This window comes from Nanorana parkeri, unplaced genomic scaffold, assembly GCF_000935625.1.
Source record: "Nanorana parkeri isolate BGI_ZX_2015 unplaced genomic scaffold, ASM93562v1 scaffold1623, whole genome shotgun sequence".
Taxonomy (NCBI): domain Eukaryota; kingdom Metazoa; phylum Chordata; class Amphibia; order Anura; family Dicroglossidae; genus Nanorana; species Nanorana parkeri.
The window spans coordinates 192,504-198,503 of NW_017307891.1; the positions used below are offsets into that span (position 1 = coordinate 192,504).

The 6,000-nt window shown below is 39.5% G+C and overlaps 1 protein-coding gene across 1 annotated transcript in view; it reads right to left on the bottom strand.

Annotated features, from left to right (window-relative positions):
- Nucleotides 1-6,000, bottom strand: part of CDH11 (cadherin 11) — a 142,461-nt gene that overhangs the window by 135,391 nt on the left and 1,070 nt on the right. The window lies entirely within an intron of this gene.

Genomic DNA, 6,000 nt, shown 5'->3' on the forward strand with positions numbered 1-6,000 from the left:
CATTCAGGAGAGTGCTGGAAGTTGAGTATAAGTGGGTTAAGGGTAGGACTTTTAAATAGTTTTTCTATGCCATCACTATGAATCACCTCTCATTTTGAAAATGTTAGTTGCCTGAATGCTTTGCTGATCCAGGGGTACTTTCAGAGTAACTGACCCAGCAAAGAATACAGATGCATTGATATTTTTTTTCTCCAGATCACACTGAAGCCAGAGACAGCAAAGCAACCTGCAGAGACAGCCCGCCATTGTGCACACAGGCACGTGGTATGAAAGTATATGATGAACGCTGATTACTGTGCCTATAGCATTAACACACGTTTACGATGTGTCAAAAAACATTCAACAATTGCTCTCTTGATTTTTTCTAATTTAACAATTTTAAAGGGGAAGTAATGCAGAGGAAGTGGCCTGATTTTGAGGTGTGGTTAACTTTTGGTGTGCCAGCTGGATGTTTTTTGTGATTCCCATGATGTTCTTGCTATATTTTGTTGCTTGTAGACCCAACTTTCTGTTTTATGACCATATCATGGATTCCAAAACCAAGTAAATGGTTCCTAATTGTATTGCAAAGGCTATAGGCAAGTTTACTGTGTGCTTGCATTGACATCAATTGAGGTGGTGGAGAAGTGGCAAAGCCAGCTAAACAAAGCATACATTTTAACGCCTCATGAAGCAATCAGATCTTTACATGTCAGCTTCCCATTAAACAATTACCACTGAGGGTTTCTAGGTGGTCGTAGAGCTTTAAAAACATGACCAGACCACCTGTTGTTGTTGCTTGTGTGAACTTAGCTTTCAGCAATGGTGGCCTACCTATCTCTGTTAGTATGGGTTGCCTCTAAAGAGAGTCTGTCACAAAGCAAAAATGTTTGCATTTGTATCAGTTCACTAATTAGATACTGTATACCAACATGTCCAGTAAAATTCAAAATTAGGTTTTCTGCTCTGGGGTGGAGATCTGAACGGAGGGAGCCAAAACTGCTGGCTTTGATTATGAGACAATAGGAACATGAATTTAAAAAAACTTGACTTCTGCAACATTCCGATCTGGTGTCACAGGTCACAGGTTAACTTTAGAGAAACCATCTTAAAGTACAGACAATCTGTAGCAACCAAATACTCTGAACTATAACTTCTCTACAGAGTTTGCAATGATAAAGGAAAAAAACAAAAACGACTACATCCCAACATTTTCTGCCGCCTCCTCACAAGGCAACATAAGGCCTTCATTAGGCCCTGGAATGAAGGGAACATGAGGGAAAAAAATGCCTGAAGATTCTGGAGTAATGTGCCTATGTAAAGGCAATGAAAACATCAGACGGACCTGTGAGGGAATTATTACCAGATGTGGAGATACTGTAGCTCTAACCCCCTCACTCCCACCCCCTTCCACTTCTACACTTTCTACACTTTCTACACCACCCCTCACACTTCCCCCCACAAAATAGCAGTCTGGGGTTTGCTTGTGTGCCTTCCAGGGTCTCTGACAGACCTGAAAACAATACGCCTTGCAGGAATTCCGCCTTACTGCTGGGAACATAACTATTTCCAGATGAAAAAAAGGCATTGTATCTGCATATTGAAGGTATCAGGGTGATGGAGCCAGCCAGGAAATGAGAGTTGAATGCCACAACTCACATAACTTTTTGTGTCACAAAGTACCAAACGTTCATTAAAATGCCTAGATTTCTTTTTTTTTTTCCATTGCACACTGAGCCAGTGCTATTGTTGACCGTCTGGAAGTCATTAAAAAAAAAAAAAAGTAGTCAGGAGGTATCAGGACTCATGTAAACAAAGGAATAGTTTGGCTTGGTTGCTTGTTTCAATGCAAAACGCAAAGGGAATCGCTTATGAAAGTTTGGAAAGAACTGTTTATGTGTTGCTCATTGAAACCACTCAAATACTCCTTGTCAATTTTTTCACCGGCCCAAAAAAAGAAGCCAGCTCATAGCATTAAGAAGTTTGAATGCTATGAGCTGGCTTATTTAATGGGGTAGTTTTTCTATAGGAGGAGAATGTTTACCCACCCCAGTGAAGCTTTGTTCAGTTCAAAAATCCAATCCTGTGAAAACGTCAAAAAAAATTGAAAGAACGCATTTAACTGAGCTACGTGACCCTTCTCCTCCTTTACTAAATCAAATGCATGAAGCAAAATGATGAGCAAAGTGAAGTAACCCGGAGCCATTGTGGTCTCCTAACATATTTGGCTGCAATAAACTTAAACATAAGGGTTCTTGCCCTTGGATATATCTTCATTATACTTTGCACTATACCTTAAGCCTGACACACTTCTTATTCAAGGTAATTTTGTACATGAGGTTCAAAGAAACTGGGTTTGGATGTAATATTTTCTTTCTTGTTTATTAACCAGGTATAAAGAGGAGTAGTGTGTCAAACCCATAGCAACAGGTAGGAATATTTATCAAACCTGTACTAGAAGTGGAAAAGGGACAATATGATTGGCTGCTATGGACTACTGGGACAGTCCTGCTTTTTGTCACTTACTAGCATTAATCGGGGGACTACACGCTCTTGTTTGGCCAGCATGTTCAGTGATGCCATTGCTGGGTGGAACTTGTTGGAACAAAGTGTGATACCCTTACATACATGCATTATCCAGATAAGAAGGCTTGAATGCCTTCAACATTCTATACCACTCACAAAGGTGGAGAAAATCCTCCATCTTGCAAATAAGTGTCTAAAATGCTTAAATTAATTCTACATAGAATACATAGTCCTATCATGAAGGTACTGCATGTATAAGCCAGAGACATTTGAATGAGTCAAGACAAAGAACAATTAAATTGAACTAGTGCTATAGGTTACTGCAAACTCGAAAATTAAATGTGATGTCCTCAATCCATTATACCATTAGTAGTCAATGAACAGAAAAATATTCTGCACAGAATCATATTTAATAATACAGTGGAACGAACAGGGAGACACAGTAAACAACTCCAACCAATCAGGAATTGGCCAAGTAATGAAATCTGATTTTGTGATTGGTCACAAATAATTTCTATTAACCACTTTGTTCACTTCGGCTGGAGGTTTACAAATCCATCTAACTTCAAAAGAGCTATTTTCATCCATCAACAAAAGGCCTCTGGAGGAAAGGCTAACCATAACCTTTATTATATACCTAAACAACAACAAAAAAAGTCTTGTCCTACAAGAATGCTTTTTTTTTTTTTTGCTATTACACATAAAGGACTGCTTTATATTGCAGTACAGAAACCGATCATCAATTCACAAAGTTATTGTTTCCTTGAGACTTATTAAAAAAAGCTAGAGCAATATTCCCTATGGCACATTGGCCTTTCACCTTAAACGCAAGCCTGGTACCAGAAAAAAACACAGGCTGCATTGTGTAGTCTAGCAAGATTATTATTGGCTGTTCGAGGGCATAAACTTAATTGTTTGGTGGAGGACTCTAAACTTAGCTCTCATTGGCTAACCCCTCTAATTAGTCACAGACATAGTGGGCTCTGGCTTTTAAGACAAAGCCTTACTTTTTTTTCAAACAAACTTTGCCAAAAACAGTTGAACTACTCTTGTAAAAAAAAAAATAATAGAAAACGTTGATACAAATCATATGCTTCTAAAAAAAAAGAAAAAAGATTTTGAGCAATTTTAACCAGTAAAAGTAAAACTATGTAACATAATCAAAAGGCATAGGACGATTCTCTGTAAGGTCAAAATGTAAGGATACTGATAGATTAAGGAAATGTAATGCAATCCCAAAATAGATGGACTTTTAAAAAAAGAAAAAAAAAATTCTGCCTTAACTTTTTTTTTTATTTCGTTCAAACATTTCTAAATTCTGAGGTGTAAAAATGATCAAAAACAAGACTAGAGCTAGTGATTTATATTTAATGTGACATGAGTGTTTTAGGCCTGAAAGTTTTAAAGAAATTCAAAAACCCTTATTAAAAGTGGAATGATAACAGTGGGATCCTACTACAGTCTCTTTTTTTCCCCCGAAAGTCTTTTTCTCTTGCAGTAAGTTCGCCTCTTTGTGTAAGAGGGGTCTGATACAGTGAATGATAGCTTGCTGTAAGGTTGTCTGGCTCCCACTGGGGAGCTGACCATCCTTGGTGTTAACATTGTTTAAACTTTAAAGCCATTGAACAACATCATTTCGATGACGCAACCCCGAAAAAAGATATTTACATGATATTTTTCAGCTTCATTTAACGCCAAAATGAATCATTTCTTAGGACAGGCGTGAATCTGCACCAAGCAGATCTCAACTGTACAGCACTAATTCTATTGAACTTGAACTAAACAAGGCGTATGTATTCCTTAACATACATTTGTTCTTGTGAGGCTCAGTGGCCTAAGATGGGGCTTTTTGCCTAAAGTAAGACTCAACATTTTTCGAGGCTTCTAACTCTCAGTGGTGACACAACAGTTGCATTTGATATGGGATTGGGGATTTTTGTTGTTGGGTTTTTTTGAATAGTCCTTTTTCTTCTATGAATGTGTATCCCATAGATGTGTTTTTTCTTTTTTTTAAAGTCCAGTTTACAGGAACAGTATAATAAAGTGTTAGTTCTCTGTTCTGCTGAGGTCTCCAACTGTGACAGTAATAAAAGGAAGGACCTAAAATTCCCTTCTCGTAAAAATTCAGACACTTCACAATCATCCACTTGTCTGCTGTGTTCTCAGCGGAAAAAAGAATTGATTTAGACACACTTTATAATAGCAGCTGAGGACTTGCCGGTTTTAATTAAATAGTAAGCTTATTTTATTGACAGAGTACAAGTGATACGGTGTAGCGATCAGTAAGCCTGCATGTCTAGAGCCTGAAATATATACATTTATTAAAGAGAATAGACGGAGAAGACAACAGTTAGGCTGTCTTTCGTCGGTCTGTTATTCTTTCTCGGCGAACTGTTCTGTGATTAAATAATTCACAAGAAAATCTATTCTTTGTGGGGGATGTAGTTTCGACCACAGTTCTTTCCGTGATCATCTGAAAGGCTATTAAGGCAGATGGGGCTAGCTTCACGATGCAGTGCTGCAGCCCTCTTACGAACCATAACTGCTAGACTGGATATAATCTAAGCAAAGAGGTACAGACATGCACTGAATGAATATGAAAGGCCACCTACCCAAGGGGGGCTAGCAGAAAGTATTTGATGCTGTAGATAGGAGCCACCTCGTTCCTCTGTTACCTAAACAGACCAAGATGCAATGGATTTTTTGATAAATTAAATATTTAGGGTCCTATGCATGAAATCAATGAATCTGGGAAAGGTTAGAGTCATTTGCATCATCTACAACCGGAGCTCTTTTGCAGACAATTTTCTTTGGAATGGCTTAACCCTTTCCAGAGCAGGCAGGCCCTGCAAAAAAGGGTTCAGTGGCAAAAGAGTTAACAGCGCGGACTTAATGACACCGGTATGCAGCAGCTGCCTCTCCCACCGTGGCCACCAGCCCCTCTTTCCCAAGACTTGAACCCCTAAATATATATCAGCATCACGCACATAGGCATCCACACATGCAGAACAGATGCGGTTAACCCCTGCTGTGCCAAAAGGTTCTCTGAAGCCCCCCTTCCTTGTTCCTGGTGCAGAGTTTAGGATGCACAGCAGGAAAATAACTCTTCAGCCATTTCACTGTGCAGGGTAGGTGTGTTGATGAGAGAGTTTATATTCAGATATCCCTCCACCACAGGAGAGGTTAACTCTTTCTTAGGCAGAGGGAAAGGCAGTCGGGCAATGCCGTTATCACTTTGCCAGGAGAAAGGTGAGAACAGCTGGGTACCATTAGATCAGAAAGATGCCCTGGAATGCTTCCTCCTGGCACAGGGGTGGTTAAACCTGAGCCGAATTAATGCGAACCAGGTTTTAGACTCCAGATAATGCCCGGCTATGTCCTCTTCTGCACATTTCATCCCAAAAGAGAAACCTCCATCGGAAGCAAACGTATCCAGATATCTCCCACACTGTGCCAAGAAGGAAGGGAGGGGGGGGGGGGGGGGACACACAAAAA